This window comes from Manis javanica, chromosome 10 (genome assembly GCF_040802235.1).
Source record: "Manis javanica isolate MJ-LG chromosome 10, MJ_LKY, whole genome shotgun sequence".
NCBI lineage: Eukaryota > Metazoa > Chordata > Mammalia > Pholidota > Manidae > Manis > Manis javanica.
The window spans coordinates 115142118-115161406 of NC_133165.1; the positions used below are offsets into that span (position 1 = coordinate 115142118).

The window sequence follows — 19289 nt, forward strand, 5'->3', positions numbered from 1 at the left end:
AAATTATTTTATTGGAATATTCTTGATATACAAAATATTATGTAGGTTTAGGATGTACAGGGTGAATAGACATTTACAAACATTACTAAATGCTCAACACAGTAAGTGTAGTTACCATCTGTCACCCTACAAAGATTATAATATTATTGGCTATATTCCCTAGGATGTACTTCCATCCTGTGACTAATTTATTTTATAATTTGAAGTTTGTACCTGTTTATCCTCTTCATCTATTTCAGCCATCTCCTTCCTCTCCTATGGTAGCAAACAGTCTGTTGTCTGTATTTGAGTCTTTCTGTTTTGTCTTTTAGTTCCACCTGTAAGTGAAATCATATGGTGTTTCTTTCTCAGTCTGACTTGTTTCACTTAGCATAATACCCTCTAGGTCCATCCATGTTGCTGCAAATGGTGACAGTTAATTCTTTTCGCAGCTGAGTAATATTTCTTTGTATATATGTACCATATCTTCTGTATTCATTCATCTATCGATGAACACTTAGGCAGCTTCCGTAGTTCGGCTATTGTAAATAATTTTCAAGTGAATATTGAACTTGAGAGTAGTCTTGGGGATCTCCAGCACATCAACAAATAGTCAAATGCTAAGAACCATGATTATAATCATGGCTGTGAATGAAATATGAGAAATCTTCTGTTTCCTGTAAGGTTTGATGAGTATTCCCAAACCCTTGGCTATGCTGATAGTTTGGGCTGGGGATGGGGATGAAAGGAGTAGCTGGTGATGAGAAGCCATTAAAAAGTGACATTAACACGTTAAACAAGAAAACTTGAGCTGAAAGGCATCTTGGAAAGCGCATCAAGTTCAAAGTCCCTCACTTGGCAGAGAAGGGACGGAAGGAAGCCCAGGCACATAAAATGAGTTGTCCCAGGTCACAAGACTGGTTCAAATAAATTGAATGCTTATTGAACATTAGGTGCCAAGCACTGGGCCAGATTTAGGGGAAATAATTCCCTGGGTTCAAGGATCACATAATAAGAGGCTTGGTGGGTCAAGGAGTGGAGGACACCTAAGTCAGTCTTTGGCCCCTTGGTAGGTGCCGAACGAGTGAATGTTCCTATAAGTGGCTCTCAGGGTTCCCCGGCCTGCCACGTCCAGGCACTGTGCAAAGCCCAAGAGGAAGGAGCTGGACTCTCCACTCCTCTTCAGTGGAAGCGGGGGGTAAAAGGGGACGATGAGGGGAGGTAGAGAGGAGACCTCACAGGAGAGACATCTGCAGTGACTCTGTGCTGCCCCTGGGGCCCAGACCTCCCTTCTCTAGCCTAGTCCTCCTAAATTTGCATATTTTGGGAAGGCTCATTTGGGTACTATGAAGTACAAAGAACAGAACAAGGTGGGCAGCACTGAAGGGCCTTGTCACCTGAATGAATAGGACAGTGCCTTTCAAAGAGATGAAAGAACCATTGAGGCCATGAGCCAGGCAAAAACTCACCATATTTAAAACCCAGGTGTGTGGGGAGCTCCATCAAGCAAGGCTCACACTCCTGCGCTTTCCACTTGTGGCAGGGCAGGTGTACAATTCTCACAGACAGTCCCCATCACAGGTAACCCTGGGCAAGAAGTGCAGGTCAGGCCAGCCTTGCACACACCACCTCAGGGTGCTGTGCAAGTCAGCTGTCGGCTCACTTGCCTTCGCCTCTGCATTCAAATGGCAATTAGCTGAGCCCAAAACCAGAGTCGCCCACAGACAGTGTCCCGCTCCCCCTACAGCAGGGACCCCAGGGCAGAGGATGAGATCTGGGAAGTGGCAGGAGGAAGGCAGCGCTGGGAGGAAGGGCAGGAGTGCCCCTGCGCGGGCCCACCCACTCCTGGTGCACAGCTCTCCAGGGATCCTCCCTGGCTGTGTCCCTTCTCCCATCTCTGGTTTGTTTCCTGGGGCTGCTGTGAGAAACGGGCTGGAGGGCTTGCACAGCAGAAGTGCAGTCTCACAGTCCTGGAGCCAGGATCACGGTGCTGCAGGGCGGCTGGTTCCCCCTGAAAGCTGTGAGGGAGAATGTGTCCCAGGCCTCTCCCCTAGTTTCTGGTAGTTTGCCAGTGATCTGGGCACCCACCGCCTTGTAGACGCATCAGTCTGATCTCTCCCTCCATCTTCGCATGGCCTTCTCCCCAGGTGTGTGTCTGTGCCCTCACTTCCTCTCTAAACACGGACACCAGTCTTGTTGGATTAGGGGCCACCCTGCTCCAGTAGGACCTCATCGTAACTAATCACAACTGCAACAACTCTACTTGCTTAAAATAAGGTCACATCCTGAGTTACAGGGGGTTAGGACTGAAATAGATGGACTTTGAGAGACAATTCAACCCTTAAGTCTCCCTCCCAGTGTCCCCACCCACCCATTCGGACCTCCTCCTCACAGGGGCAGAGGAGCGGGTTCCTGCGCTACCCCAAGGCAGCAGCACTGAACACTGCCGCCCCAACCCCAACCTCCCTGCCCCCTCCTCCTCCGACTGGCAGCATCATTCACAGGTGACCCTCATTCCTTGTTCCCTCAGTCCACTGCTCCCCCACACCCAACCAATCGGGCCAGCCTGTTTGGTCAGCTTCTGCCTGCTATGGGGGTGACAGGAAGGGGAGTGATAGGGGGGACCTGCAATATAGTGTTTTAAGAAATACCTACTTGGTTATTCAGATGACCAAATAAATATTTTCCAGGTATATTTGGTCTTAATCCATAGTTACTCAACATAGTTCAGATCATTAAAGGTGAAATGGGTGTCTTGAAAGGGGACTTTTGGACCCCACCCCCTAAGGTCGGGGCTGGAGACCGAATCAGCCAACGGCCAATGATTTTGTCAATCATGACCAGGCAGTGAAGCCCTCACAGAAACTCCTGGGAAAAGCAGAGGACTCTCTTGCGCCCTGCTTCTCTGTAGAGAGAGCTTCCATGCTTGGGCAACCAGACATTTCCGGGTGCCACGGAGCCAGACCCCAAGCTCCCCGAGGACAGAAGCTGTTATTCTGGGACCTTGCCCTAAGTATATCTCCATCTGGCTGTTAAGTTGTATTCTTTACTAAACTGGTAAACAACGAGTTTTCCCAAGTTCTGTGAGCCCCTCTAGCAAATTAATCAAACCTAAGCAGAAGGTTGAGGGAACCTCCAAATCTACAGCCGGTTGGTCAGAAGCACAGGCTAACTGGCATCTCAAGCAGGGGGTGGGGGGCAGTCCTGCAGGACGGAGCCCTTACCCTGGGAAACCTGAGGCTGTCTCCAGGCAGACAGCATCAGAACTGAGTTGAGCTCTCGGACACCCTGCTAGTGTTCGAGAATTGCTTGGTGCTGTGTGGGAAGACACCCTTTCCCTCTCCCACCCACCCCCACACATTGAAATTGGGCCCAGGAACCCGAAAGGAGTCATACTTCTACTATATAGGAAAAAATACACAGCCCATTCAGTTTCTCAGTGAGGTGGCGCCTGGTGGCCCTGCTCTCTGAGGTTGCTGGGCACTTGCTGGCCTGTTAATGACAATGATAGTCTGGTCTTCGGTTGCTCCTCGTGAATCTATCTCAATCAGTTAGAACCTGATGCACTTACTATTTAATATGAACTTAATGATTGAACCTTGCTTTGAACACAAATGAGTGTGTGTGTGGTGCAGGGGAGGTGCTGAGGGAAACCAGCAGAGGAAAAGGGAGAAAGGAGACAGGAAGGAAGGGAGTGGAGATGAGAGGGAAGCACTAAGCGTTCACCCCACACCTTGGGCCCCTGGGAAGCTGCCTGGTCCTAGAAATTACCCGCCTTTCAGCTTTAGACACAGAGACTTTTAAAATGTGACCCTAACACCCTCATCTTGGTGGACCTCCTGGGCCTTGCGAGCTCCTCTGGCCTCGCTCAAGATCAACTGTGGCTTTTCCAAGCCAGCAATTGTTTGCTGGGCCCGAGATGTCAGAAGGGCCCCTGGCTTCCTCCCTCCCTCCCCTCCTGTCGGTTTCAGGGGTACTTTCACATGCTAAGGAGCACTACCTTCTAGCACCTTCTCTTTCATAATGAATTAAATCTACCTACACACACACACACACACACACACACACACACTCTCTCTCAGGATCAGATAAAAACAAATGTGTCTCAAAAGGATTGTGAAAGCATTTGGTAGCCTTTATTTGTTAATTACATACATTTTGAAGGGAGCCTCAAATACTCCTGAGAAAGCAGGATATAAAAATAATTCAAGCAAGTACTTTAAATGAAGCACACACACCCCCGCCCCCATTCTTCTTGAGCAAGGATGAGTAAAGAAAAATCAGTATTTGTGAAGAATGTATGAAAAGCTCAGGAATATGCTAGGTCCTTTTGTCTCCATGATAGGTGATCTTCCCAGGAATCCTGGGAATCAGATAGCTGCGTTCTCATTTAACAGATGGAAAAAATAGTAGGAGACTCAGGAAGATTAAGCTACTTCACTAAGTAGTAATGCAGAATGTAAGCTTACCTCTAAGTGCATTGGGCTTTTCCCACTCTAGGAAAACCTCGGCTCCAACTTCCAGGCACCTCTGGGTGATAAGTGCTGACTCACGAAGAAGCCTAGCCAAGGCTACAATAAGCAAAGCAAGGATTTCATTACATCGGCCCCACCTTCTCTGCCCAAGGCTTCACAATGCAGATGGTTTGGGATGAAATTAATGTTTCTATCTGGAATTATTCTTCGTGATTCCAGGAAAAGCAAGGTCAGTCCTTCACCCATGTGGTACAGTGAAGTCCTCAATCTCTTCTGCCCTCTCCAACGTAATTGAGAGAAGAAATAAGGCCACAAGATTCTAGCTCAACATGAGTTTAATGTCAAAGGTAGAGAAAGTATTAATTAGATGAGGTCCATATTGACACTATACTCATAACAGGGCAAAGGCCAAGCTCCTGAACAGACAGACTCTAAAATACAGTGGCTTAGAGGAAAGCTTATTTCCCTGTCACCTGACAGTTCCAAGGTTCAGGCTGGTGACCCAGGCCCCTTTCACCTCTGTGCTGTGCTGACCCCCCAGGCACTGTCTTCCTCCCGGGGTAAATGTGGGAGGAGAGAACATTCATATTCCAGATCACAAGAGGGGAGCGAGCCCAACTCCGGGCCAGGCTCATCCTCCAGGTCATGAAGGACCTAGAGGCTGTACCATCACCTCTACACATCCCTGCCCTTGGCCCCAAGGCCACACCAGCAACAGAGGAGATGGAACTGTTGTCTCTTGCTGAGCCCAAAGGCAAGTCTGATCCTGTGGAAGATGGCGAGAGCATGTTTTGGTGGCCAACCAGCAGCCTCTGCCACAATAACCATCATAGCTGCATCTGTACTCCACTCTACAGGCAGCGAGTACATTCACAGCCACTACTTCCTTTAAGCCAGCAGTAAACCTCTGAGTGGGTAAAATTTCTCTCGTGTTATGCATGAGAAAATGGGGCCAGCGGGGTTGAGGGACTGGGGTAAGACATAATCACAGAGTTTTAAATGCGCAGTGAGAATGAACCCTTGTGGTGATGAAGTACTGGTAGAGTCAGAAAGAAAATCCTGTTCATTCGTTCCAGCCACATTTATTAAGTACTAATAAGGACTAAGGAACTGAAAAAACAGGAACGAGGGGGCGGGGCCTAGCCCACAAAGGCTTCATGACTGTCAGGGAGGGCAAAACTGCAGCATGTGTGGTTGTAAGGGCCTGATGACTCTGGCAGAGTAACAAAAGAGTAAATTATTTTTCCTGCCATGAGTGGAAAAAACACTAAGTCTAAAATTCTCCATCAGAAAATGGAGAAGTAGTGTGTTCAGTGAGGAGAAACTAGGGTCCTTGGAAGGAATTAGGCATCACCTACGTTCTCCCTTCTCTCCTCATCCCAGCTTTGACCCCAGCTGGTGCTGAGGCCACCTGGCTGTAGCCTGCTGCACGTGGCCTCGCTGTGGCCCAGGGCTGCCGTGACACCGCGGGGTGGGACACCTGCAATCTGCCCAGCATTCATGCTCCACAACTGGGAAATGATCGTTAGCATCCCAAGGACAAGTCTTTGGCCATGGGCCAAGGCACTGTGGACAATGGCTCCCTCTTTGTCCCGGGTGGCTCCATCTGAGGCACATTCCGCACACTACTAGAAGGTACGAGGGGATTGAGCCTGTGATGGTTTATTTTACGTGTCAACTTGGAGAGTGTTTCTGGATGAGGTTAACATTAAAGTGGTGAACTGTGGGTAAAGCAGAGTGCCCTCCGTAACATAGGTGGGCCTCATCCAAGAAGTTAAAGTCCTGCAGAGAACAAGGACTGACCTCCCCAAACAAGAAGGAATCCTCAGGAAGATGACCTTCAGACCTCACTTATACCTTCAGCTCTCCTGGGTCTTGAGCCCACTGGCCCACAGTGCAGATTTTGGACTTTGTAGCCTCTGTAATCGCAAGAGCCAATTCCTTGTAAGTCTCTTGGCTCTGCTTCTCTGGAGAACTGGGTGCTGACCTCCGCTGAACAGTCTGAGGATGCACTCTTTTCCGGGCTTTCCTCCTTATGTGTCAACACTCTCGATCTCTGGAAACACTTCCCAAAATAACTAGGTATGTGCACACCCTTGTCTCAGGCTGGCTTTCCGGGGCCTCCCCAGCCAGGATAGAATGTTTGCTTATGTACCACTGTGGGCGATCAATACACAAGCACATTCACAGCTCAGAGATAGCCTTATGGGTTTTCTATTTCCAAGCATTCTTAGACCTCGAACACTGGCAGGGATGCTAACGTGTAATGGACAAATGCTGCGGGATATCCCCACTTCCCTGGCGGGACTGAACTTCCCTCCATCAAAGAATGACATCCTTGTATACCCTCCAGGTTGCTTAGCATATGGGAAGTTTGCAAAAAATGCTTGCTGAACTGGAATATTGTGTTTTAAAAATTTCCCATGTGTCGTCCTGATGTACATACACTGTGGACTCTCCTACTGTGCAAACATTGTGCTATTTGGTGACTCCAAATACAAAGGATTTGGCTAAGATCTTCAGCTCTGGTGTCACATGGGCATGGCCTCAGGCCTCAGTTCCTCCTACCAGGCTGTGCCACACCCTGATTGCTCACAGAAGGAATATAATTAGATTTTTCTACTGAGAAAGAATGCTCACCTAGAATTCCCTTCCCAGCTAAATGTCAGTACAACGAAGGAGAAGTTTTTTTCTGTAACTAAAGGATTAGCACTATAAAGATTTTCACAGAAACACTACAAGATTTATTTCAGAAAGAAAACATCTGAAGGGAAGAAATGTGAACAAATTGGCAATCATGTGGCAAACAATCAACATTATTAATGTGAATATAAAAATGAGGTGGAATAAAATAACTGACAATAATGACATATCAAATTGGGGGGGGTTGGATTAAAGCATTTTGTTACTCACGATGAGAGGAGAGGAGAGATACTGATTAACTTCAGGCAAGTCAAAAATGAATGTTAAATATGGAAACAGAACAAAACCCCAAACACGTGGAGTGGGTGGAAGTGGAGGAATGGATATAATGAAAATGCAATCAATACAAAAGAAGACAAGAGTTTAAAAAAAAAAATCAAATAGAAAACATGTAGAGTAAAGGGAAATGGACTGGGGAGGATGGGTGGGAAGGGAGGGATAAGGGGAAAAAGGGGAATTACGATTAGCACACATAACATGGGTGGGGGGCACGGGGAAGGCAGGATAGCACAGAGAAGACAAGCAGTGACTCTATAGCATCTTACTACACTGATGGACAGTGACTGTAATGGGGTATGTGGGGGGGACTTGATAATGGGGGGAATCTAGTAACCACAGTGTTGCTCATGTAATTGTATATTAATGATACCAAAATTAAAAAGATAATAAATAAATAATTAAGAAAACATGCACAGTAGAAAGTACAAAAGTTGATGGTAGAAATGAATGCATATGTATGTCTATAGGCCCTGGGTAACTGTAAACAGACTAAGGTTACCACTGCAAAACAGAGTCAGAGACAAGACAGAGATAAGAAGAATGCACTTACATGCACCCACCTAAAACCAAAGTACCTAGAAAGACTGAGACTAAAGGGGTGGTAGGGGGGAAGGTTTACAAGGCAAAGATTAACCAAAAAAAAAGCTGGTGCAGTTACCTTGGTATCAGAAAAAACTAGAAGACAGAAAATATCATTAGGGATAATTTTTTCATGAAGGTACAAAAATTTGTAATCTCTTTTGACCTACCAACATATTCATCAAATATATAAACCGAAATTTTCCAGAATTACAAGGAGAAATGGACAGATCGACAAAGTTGGAGAATATACCATATTTCCAAGAACATATCAGACATCTGTAAAAACTGACCATATGCTAAGTTCTACTACAAGACTCAACAAATACCAAAAAGAGATATAGTAAAACCAGTTCCTGAACTCAATTTCACAAAAATAGAAATCAGTAACAAAAATTAACAAAAAATGGCCATATCATTAGAATTTTTTAAAAGAAACTTCAAAATGACTATGACTCAAACTTCAAAAAAGAACTCAGAAACTATAATAATTTAGGATTGAGCAGTATTTTGAACATCCCCTCCACTGTGCCATTCCACCCCACCCTGACCAATGCTGTTAGACACACACAGTATACTGGAACTGAAGAAACAAAACTGTCATTATTTGCAGAAGTCTCCTATACTGAAAATTAAAGAGAATCAAAGACAAACCTTTGGTAGAGATCAGTAAGGTTGCAGGATTTAAGGTGAATATCCAAAAATCAATTATGTGTCTACATGTCTATAACAAATAGCTGGAAAGTGTAATTTTTAAAGAGGTACAATTTACCATAGTTACAAAGTATTTAAGGTCTCTAGGAATAAGTCAAAAAGGTGTGTAAAATCATAAACCTTTTTGAATAACATAAATGGATGAAAAAGCATGATATTTTAAAGATGAGAATTCTCCTCAACTAATATAAAATGTTAATATTAAATGCAATTTCACACAAAATCTCAATAGGGTGTTTTGAAGAACTTGTAAACTAATTCCAAAATGTGTGAAAAGCAAAGAGGCAAAAGAACCAAGAATGTTTTGAATAATGTGGGAGACTTGCTTTGCTAGTTATCAAGACTTATTACAAAGCTACTATAATCAAGCTATTGGTACTGAAATAAATATACTGTGAATCAGAACAGAGAGTGACAAAACATATTCATGTGAACATGAAAACATGATACATGAGAAGCTGGCATTACAAAAGTAAAAGGATTTAATAAATGGGGTTTGACACTGTTTTCAGTACAAAAAAATTAAGTCGAACTGCTTCCTATTAGTCACAAAAATAAATCCAGGCAGATTAAAGACCTACAAGGGAACAGCCAAACTTGAAATAAAAGAAAATAGAAGAATAAAAAGAAAGTAGAAAAGAAAAACAGCAAAATCTGAACTGAAGAAAAAAATAGAAGTAGATGACTCTTGGAATCTTGAGGTAAGAAAGAGCTTAAAATGCAAAAACTCAAACCATAATGGAAAAGGTTGTTAAGTTTGACTACATTAAAAAAAATTTAAACTTTGTTACAACAAAAGTCACCACAGCAGATGGAAGAGCTGGGCTACAAGGTAGAAGACATTTGCAATACATCCAAATGTATCAAGCATTTCTATGATGAATAAGAAAAAAGCCAAAGATTCCTTCAGAAAAATGAGGGAAAATATGAATAGGCCCTCGACAGAAGAGGAAACCAAAGGCTAAAAAAAGATGCTCACTCTCATTAGTAATCAGGGAAATGCAAATCAAACTAATGAGGTTCTCTTCCACACCCACCTGATTGGAAAAATATTTCAACTGAACAAATTCAAGTTTGGGTGAAAATGTGGAACAACAGAACCTCTGACACATTACTTAGAGGGTGAGACAAACAGCTGGTGAGGCCGCTGACATCATCAAGCAGAGCTGAAGGGATAACCCACGAATTCTACAACCATACATACAGTAAAACTGTTCCACAGGCTGTATTGTAGGACACTGACTACAATCGTCAGTAATGGTGAAAATCTGACAATGGATAAACTGAGGTATACCTACTCACTGGACTGCAGCTATGATGAACAAATTACAGAACAATATCTGGAATATTCCAAGGTGTCTGATGGCATCATCAGTGTTCTCACGATCGTTTTCAGCACCTTAAAAGCATAAAGTTCTGTGCAAAACAATCACGTGACTAACGTTATGTAGATTGCTATAATTTATATAAAGTTTCAAGTTATGTTGTCAATGTTGTAAGATATATTTATGGATAATGTGTAATAGTATTATAAAATTATGAAAACCTACATGGTAATTATAAGCAGAATTCAGGATGTTATCAGGGAGGAGGAAGGAGAATCATATCAGGAAGGAGAACAGGGAGAGATTCATTTGTATATGCAGTTTAATTTCTTAATCTGGATACAGAGTTCATGGAATTTCTTTATCTTGTCCTCCCCATGTCATTATAAACTGAGTATTTCATGTTTTAAAAAGAAGTCTGGTAAGTCCATGTGTAATGAGGATTTGCAAAAAAGGGACTTCCTCACACTGCTGGTTGGAATATAATTTGGAAAAGAGACTCTGGGGAGTAAGTGACTTAGCAACACCTACTAAAGTTTAAATGTCTGGGACCCAGTAATTCCACCTGCAGGAGCCTATCCTAGAAATTCTCTCCTGCATGTGAACACAAAGACTTCGATAAGGATATTTAGTGAACCGCTATCTATAATAACTGATAGAAACTCTTGTTTCTAAATGTCCATCAGTAACAACTCTTGACATTGAATGAGTGCAGGCCACACACTAGTCACTGTGTAGGTGAATTAATGAATAAATAGGAATAGAATAGATAACTGAAAAATATACTGTTAAAATGACAACCAGGACCTAAATATAACAACATGATACACCTCAAAAAGTACACTTAAAAAGGTTAAGCACCAAAGGGTACACACAGTATGAATTTTTAATTCATAAAATGATATCAGGAAAAATTATGTGAAGGTGGTAGAGCAGAAAGCACCAGGATTTGTCTCCCCATCTACACAGTGACTGAACTGGCCAAATCTAGCTAAGGAAACTATTTTGGAACTTTGGAGTCCATTGAAGGCTTGCAACTTCTAGGAGAAGGCTTGGACAGTAAATTGTGGTTAATTTTGGCCAATTTCAGCTCTTTACCCAGTAGTAGCTACCCACTCCCAACTCACAGGGCTGGGTTCCTGGAGCAGTTGCACACAGGTGGTGGGCAAAAAGGACCAAAAAGGACCCTGTCTCCCAAATACCGGTGGTCCGAGTTCTGGTCACTGCTGATTCTGATCACAGAGGTGGAGAAAGAGGCAGGAAGCCATGGTTGCTGCCCCTCGCCCTCTGACTAATGACCTCCAGAGGTTTTAAAGGGCCAGTGCTCTTTTTCCCTGCTCCAGTTTTCTTTTTTCCCTTTTGAGAACTAGACATTAAAGACAAGGACATTAAAAAATAACTGCATATACAGGGAAAACTAGAAAGTGACCATGCATGCTTAGAGAAAGGCTCAGAAAAGACCCGAGAAGACCTTAAGTTTATATCTCAGGCTGATCTTCAACAAAAAGACAGCCTCTTAACACACAAACCAAGCAGTAAACTCTGGGGAAGGGAGAGAATCTGATTTCCCGAGTTACCACATTGTTAGATTCAAATGTCTGGTTTTCAACAAAAAACCCACAAGGCATAAAAGCAGGCAAGAAAAGCCCCTTTGAAGAAGAAAAAAATTATCAGAAACTATCCCTGAAAAGACCTTAAAAAGTCCACCAAAGACTTTAAAACAACTGTTTTCAAGATGCTCAAAGAACTAAAGGGAAGTGTGAGGTAAGTCAAGAAGATGATGTATAAACAAAATGGAAATCAATAAAGGAATGGAAAACCTAAAAAGAAACCAAAGAGAAATTCTGGAGCTGAAAAGTGTAAATAACTGAGATGAAAAATTCACTGCAAGGATTCAAATACAGATTTGAGCAGGCAGAAGAAAGAATCTGTGAACTTGAACATAGGACACTAGAAATGGTCAAGTTTGAGGAACAAGACTGAAAAATGAACAGAGCCTAACAGACATGTAGGACCACTAAGCAGGTCAACACACACACTGTGGGATTCCCAGAATACAGAGAGAAAGGGAGAGAGAGATCTGAAGAAATAATGATTGACTAAATTTGATGGAAGACATGAATAGAAACATTCAAGAAGCTCAACAAACTCTAAGGAAGACGAACTCAGAGAGACCCACAAAACACAATATAATCCAATTTTTTGAAAGACAATGACCAAGAGTGAATCTTGAAAGCAGCAAGAGAGAAGCAAATTGTTACATTATGTGGGGTTTTCAATAGAATTATCCAATTTCTTATCAGAGAATTTGGAGGCTATAAGGCAGGAGACAATATATTCAAAGTGCTAAGAGGAAAAAAAAGTCTGTCAACCAAGAATCCTATTGTCTGGCAAAACTGTCCTCCAAAAGTAGGGGAGAAATTAAGACATTCCCAGACAAACAAAAGTTGAGGGAGCTTGTTACCACTAGACCTGCCTTCCGAGAAAAGCTCAAGGGTAGCCTTGCTGGTGAATTGAAAGCACTTATGATAGTAAGCACAGAAAAGGAGGGAAACAGCCGGAAGAGGACACAAGAAAACTCAGGATGGAAAGATGTTTTATGGTTTTCACTAATTAAGCTTTTTTATTTTATTTTATTTTTATTATTTTTTAGTTTTATTATTTTTATATTGATATCGTTAATGTGCAATTACTTGAACACTATGGTTACTAGACTCCCCCTATTATCAAGTCCCCCCACATACCCCATTACAGTCACTGCACTAATTAAGTTTTTTTTAACTCAAAGTTTAATATAAAGAGAAAAGTTTACAAATCACAAGGGTAGTGCTTAACGAATTATCATCAGAAAGGAAAAATATCCATATGACACCCTTCCAGATCAAGAAATACATCATTCTCTTCATCTTCTTTTATATTTTAAAATACTGACCGATAGCATGTATTATCTGCTAGAAAATATAAACACAAACAAATGAGAAAGCAAAAACATAATGGGGGGAGGAATATTCTGTTTCCTGGGCCCACTGTAATAGGATTAATAAAGGCCATCCAAAGATATCAAGACTTAATCCCAGGAAATTGTAAATGTTACTTTCTTTGGAAAGTCTTTGCACATACAAGTAAATTAAGGATCTGGAGATGAGGATAATCCAGGTGAGTCCTAAATGCCATCACAGCATCCCTACAAAAGCATGGAAAAGGACATCCAGAGGAGGTGATGTGAGGGAGGCAGTGACCAGAGTGACACAGCCACGAGCTCAGGAATGCTGGGGCAGCAACCACAAGCTGGACGAGGCTCAGAGTGTGTTCTCCCCTAGAGCCTAGATGTAATTTGTTATTGTAACCCTAGGAAACTATTACATGAGTAAAGTATAAAAGGATTACCAATTTATTTTATAATTGTTTTGGATTTCTTATTAATTTGACTTGAATTTGTTAACTAGGACCCTCTTTTTCCCAGTATCAAGGTACCTGGGGAGTGTAATTGTTGTTTCCAATATGGTATTATCTTGTATAAAGGTTCTGTGTACAAATAAACTCACGCAAATCTTGGTTACTTTAAATGACTTATGCTTTCCAGTAGATACTTCTCTGGAAGTATAAGTAATACTAAGTATCATAACTTCACAGCTCCCTTAATACAATAAGGTGCTTCTCAAGGTCCAAAACCAGGCAGAGAGCACATCCCAAATCTATTTGACCATTTATACCTTGTACTTTAGAGCATTTCTCGGCACTGATACTCTTCTGGGTGTTTGCTGGTAAATGCTAAAGGGCAGCAAAGACAGGTGAGTCTTGAGAGAGACTTCACTGGGGCCAGGAAGTGGCTATGATGAAGTACCCCTGCCCCACCGAACCGGTCATTTCTGTAGTAACCAGAGCAATGGAGTCCTCCAGGGCCCTCAGTTCTTTCATCTGGGTAGGAATGAATTCACATGGCACAATATTCTCCAAACCCAGCCTATCTGGTTTTTGCTAACACCTTCTTCTGATGAATTATTTTCTTAGATTTTTATCATCAATGAAGCCAGATAGCTTTCTCTTATCAAGTAAACTCTTTCAAGTGATTGTTAGTTTCCTGCTATAATTACCTCAAACTTGATGGCTTAAGACAAAATAAATTTTTTCTTTCACAATTCTAGTAAGGACACACTCCCTCCAAAGGCCGTGAGGGAGCATTCTCGGCCAGCATCTGGTAGCACCAAGTGTTCCTTGGCTTATAGCTGCAAACCCCATTTTCTTCCTCCATTTACACAAGGTCCTCTTCTCCTTTTCCTTCTGATAAAGCCATCTTGTTATTGCACTTAGGGGCCACCCAGAAATATCTCATCTCAAAGTCTTTCATTATATTTGCAAAGACCCTTTTTTCAAATAGTCACATTCACAGGTTCCAGGGGTTAGGACATGGACGTATCTCTTGGGAGCCACTATTCAACCCACTACAACCCTTGAAGAGATATATTAGGGTCAGTCTGTCACCAAAATCATCTCTGGCTAATAATAGAAGTTTGCATCTGCAAAGTTGAGGGCTTGATCTTGGATCATAAATTCATTTGGTGGTGCCCTTCTGCTCCAGTATGAACCATCCTCTTTCAACGGAAACATCAGTATAAGTCATTATGATTTCCATTTCACACCTAGGTTTCAAAAAAAAACTGAGTAAACTTCCAAGGTCATACAGCTAACAAGGAGAGACCTGGAATTCAAACTGTAGTCTTTCTGATTATGAAATTATACTCTCAATTCTATCCCACTTTCTTCCAGGACTATTACAAAGCCCTTTTTACTTCTGAGCCATACAGAATGTAATAGATGATAAACATGAGATGAAATGTCTCCAAATATGTGAAAAAAAGTTGGTCCTCTTGAGTTTTCCCTTTTCTAGTCTTACGTCTGATTCCTACAGCCGTCACTTAGATAGCAAGGCCTGTCCCCTTGTCAGATCCTCAAAGTCTGTTGCATTTTGTCTGTATTCTCTAAAGAATGCCTCCCAGAGCTGAGTAATCATAAAAACTAATTTTTATCAAGCACTTATGTGCCAAGCCACGTTCTAAGCGTTCTAAGCATTTCAGTTTTACTCCTTCAATTTAATCTCAACAACTCCATCAGATAGGTAACTATTATAATTCCCCATTTTGGAACTATGTAAACAGTCACGAAAGCTCTTACTCAAGGTCACAAAACTATAAGACGATAGCCAACGGTAAAATGCAGGCAGCTCATCTCCAGAACCCTGCATTTTTACCCTCCTTGCGCCTGCTCTAAGTGTGGTCTCAACTGCTCACAGCAGGCAAATACCACCTTCCTGTTTTTAAATATTACACTCCAAGTAATGCAATCCAAGGTCACAAGGCAGTCACATCGTGTGTGGGCATTTGTACATTGCTAAATGCATTTGCATTTATTCCCCTCCTCTTCCTTACTCAAAGGGTCCACTGACGTCACAAACCTGATGAAAATGTATGTGGCAGTGGGGGGGGCGGAGGGTAAGGTGGGTACAGGGTGGCAGGGAAGGGGAAGACAGGCAGAAAGAAAGAGGGGGCCAGGCACAAACAGAAGCAGATGAGGAATCAAAGGGCTAAAGCAACAAGCAGGTCAAAACAAAGAAGTAATGACAAAACCAAGTGCAGAGGACTATAGGCTGGCTTGTGACAAACCTCACTGATGACTGCTCCCATCACGTTACTGCTGAGTCCTTACAGGCCAGACACCACACTCAACAGCACCTACAGAAGTGCTCAGAAACAGTAGTCCTCGAAAACTGTTAATCACTTGTAGGTACAAGCAACCAGGAAGGAGAAAAGGGTCATGTTCCAAATGTTTGGACATGGAGGGGAACAGAAGAACAAGCTGGATCTCCTCTAAGACATGGGAAATCTGCTCCTGTTAAGTTTCCATACTTTCTTCTCCAAAACCTGTACACCTTTAATACTTGATGCCTCTATGTCCTGTTCCAAGGGTCCATTGCCACGCCCCACTTCCTCCCATTTACACAAAACCCATTCATCCTTGGAGGTCGATGCTGTGAATACGTTCCTGATCGCTTCTGCTTGCCGTCATTTCTGTCTTTGGAACTTGGAACAACTCTTGCGTCTGCCTTCATTGCCCATGATATCTCTTGGTGGTTTTCCTTTATTATTTAATTCTTGTCAGTTAATTTTATTCCCAGAAAAATGATACAATATGCTACTTTATACAATTCATGGTATCTTGAACAGGTTTTTTAAACATATTATATACTGTCTTTTCAGTGAGTAATGTCTCAAGAGAAAATAACAACTCTAGAAAATTTAGCCAGCAGTTTTAATACTTTTGCACTGAAGCCTGAAATATGAAAAAAAAGTTATAAAATGTTTTGAGTCGTGCCTAGTGTATTGGAATCTGCAGGACAAAATAAGTCATGCACTGCTCAAAGTCTCAAGAAAATCCAGCTGAATCCCAGTTTGACAGTTAGCTTTTTGTTATGAAGTCAAATGTACTGAGATCAGACAGACCTGCTTCAGAATTTATGAAGGGGCAAAGGCAGGCCGTGATGTCTGGGCCATGTTTCAAAAGCTTACCGGAAATCATAAATTTTATCTATAAAATTGCTTCAGCTGAAGCATCCCAGCTCTCTTTTAGCTAGAATTACAAGAACTCAGTGCAATTATATTATTTATGGTAGGGAGGCTGTCTTGCCAGTGGGTTTCAGCCCCGGGCAAGTTCACTATGGATTCAGTGTGACCAAAGAAGTGACAGTAGAATGTTCTTGGGGTGAAAGGGTTGTACCCAACTTTATTTACACAGTGGCAGGTCAGTCACTAGAATGCCATTCACTCAGAGTGAGTCTGCACGCAGCAAGCTGGTCTCTGCCTCTGGGTCTCTCCCTGCACAGCCGTCCCAGTCTATGTCCTCGGCGCTGCCACCACTCCAGCCTCTGCTCTGCTCTCCTGCAGCCTTGCAGCCGTGCCACCGTGTCACCCAGAGCACGGGGTGGAGCTCTTTATATAGAGTCAATACAAGCGTATTACCCACATGTGCGTAGTGAGCTAGCCAACCAGGGCCGGATGAGGAACCTGGGCCAGCTGAAACTGGAACCTTCATTTTATCCACAGAGGCCAAAACCTCTGAATCTCAGTTACATTTTGGTTAGTAAAGGGAACCTGAACTATCTATCATTTTGCTTAGCCATAGCAAAATAAATATCATATTATTGCAAGAATAAAAGTTATTTTAACTTGCCACATTGCTATGCTGAATACATGAAAGTCTATCACTATCTAAACTGTCCCTTATATGGTAACAACCTAGACGTTATATATCACACAGCATGTTGCCTAGTGTTCACACTCTGATGTCAAAATCAAAAATTAACATTCCACTTCTAAAAAGGCACTAGAAAGTTTGGAAAGAATTAACTTAATACAGACAGAACCAAATATAAAGATTCAAAAGCTATTGGTCAGAAGGGAGCTCAGAAATGTTTCTCTCAATTAGGAAAAAGGAGAAGGGCTCGTTCCTCTGGTAACTAGTTGCCTGCCTATTTTGTATTGTAAGGGTGGTGAAGCAAGAGGGGAAACTGAGGGTTGGGGGGTGGAACAGGGAGCCCATGGCTAGAAACGTTTAAGTGATGAAAGTTTAGAACAGCTCCTGTTTAGGTAGGGAAAAGCCGGCCTGGGCCAGCTGAAAGAGACGAGGGGCCACCTGGGGCTTGGCACCCAAAATCTGTGGAGTCACCAACAGCAGGCGTTAAATGTTTGTTTAAAGGGCCTGTGCAAAGGGATGCCTGGCTGGAAGTGAGGCCTGGGCTCTGGCATTAAACTGGATGGCTTTGGCGAGTCATGTCATCACTCTGAAGCGTCTGTACCATACATTCGCTTTTTGTTGGTAAAAGCAAAAACACTGAAGACTGCGCCACTGACGACCTCTCTCTTTTTACAACACACTAGGTCTAACGTTCTCTGACTAGTTACCCATACAGTTCACGTTACTCCAACCAGTTCACAGGGCAAGTGTGAAAGACAGACATCTAACAGTTCCCTAGCCGGCTGTTCCCTTTCACATCCAACCTCAGAAAAAGAACAAACACCTGGCAACATCGGTGTTTTGTGTTTTTGTCTCAAGGGAAATAAACGTAAATCTGATTTTATCTTAAATGTCCAACGCCAGGGCCACCTTTTTTTTTTTTAAACCCTTACGTGTGCAACTTAGTCTCTCGCTGAGAAGACCTTAACGTTACGGTCCATGGAGGGGCTTTTAGGAAGCAGTCGTTAACACCCTGAAATTATATGCAAACTGGTTTTCTACACGCGTGGACACATGAAGAAACTTTCCTTAGCCTTTCAAGTATAACCCTTCCCCCACCAAAATGGTTTAAGAACCATTGCTCTAGGAATGTTCCTTTACTGAAGTGAGTTTCCTAATTTGTTAATAATGGGTGTAACTGCCAGTTCTTAAGGCTAATATTCTCATTAGCCGTTAGCTAAGGAGTGTTGGGCAGAACGGAATTGCTTTGCACAGCGTAAGCCACTACTATCCCGTGAGGGGTACTACACCGCAGTATTTGGAATATATCCTGGGGTATTCAAACAAAAGCAGAGGAACACAGATCCTCACACTGAACACACGTGTTAGTTTCTTTCAGAAACGCGTTTGCAGACCTTCGTTGACCCTAACTAGGTGCGCGGTTTGGGGTCGGTCACTTCGCCTCTTGGCCACTCTCCGCGGACACGCGAGCTGGCTGTCGCCTGGTCCGCCTTTCCTCATCCACACAGAGGCTGCCCCTCCTCGCTCCGCAATCCCGGGCCTTCCTGACCTCGCCGCAGCCGGGCACGCCGCGGGCGCTCGGGCAGAGGTAGGCGTCGGGACGCGGTGGCGCCGCCGAGCACCCGACGATACGCTCTCCCAAATTCACTCACGTTTCCCGGACGCCTGTCTCGTCTCATCCCGCAGGGCGCCACCCGCAGCCCAGGGCACTCTCGCGGCCTGATGCGCGAGGCAAAGAACCCGCAAGTTTTTTAACCCCTCGGCCCAGTAACTGCGCCGGCGCACAAACGCCTCAAACGCGGACCGCGACACGTGACGCACGCGCGTAAGCTCCGGCCGCCGGTGCCGGCTCCCCGGCAGGGGCCGGCGAACGCAACAATGCGCGCATGCTTGAGACGGACGCGCGCCTCCGCGACGGTTGCCTCAATCGCTGGGGGGCATGCGCGGTGTGACGCCCGCGAGCTCGCGAGGGAGGAGCTACTGAGCG

General features: G+C 43.5%; 1 long non-coding RNA gene across 1 annotated transcript; it reads right to left on the reverse strand.

Moving 5' to 3' along the window:
• Window positions 1-4093: 4093 nt before the first annotated feature.
• LOC140843664 (uncharacterized) lies at window positions 4094-19209 on the reverse strand. The gene is made up of 2 exons (XR_012121635.1): window positions 18955-19209; window positions 4094-17037 (listed from the first exon to the last, which is right to left on the reverse strand). It is a non-coding gene; the product is annotated as an uncharacterized lncRNA (long non-coding RNA).
• Window positions 19210-19289: the final 80 nt, after the last annotated feature.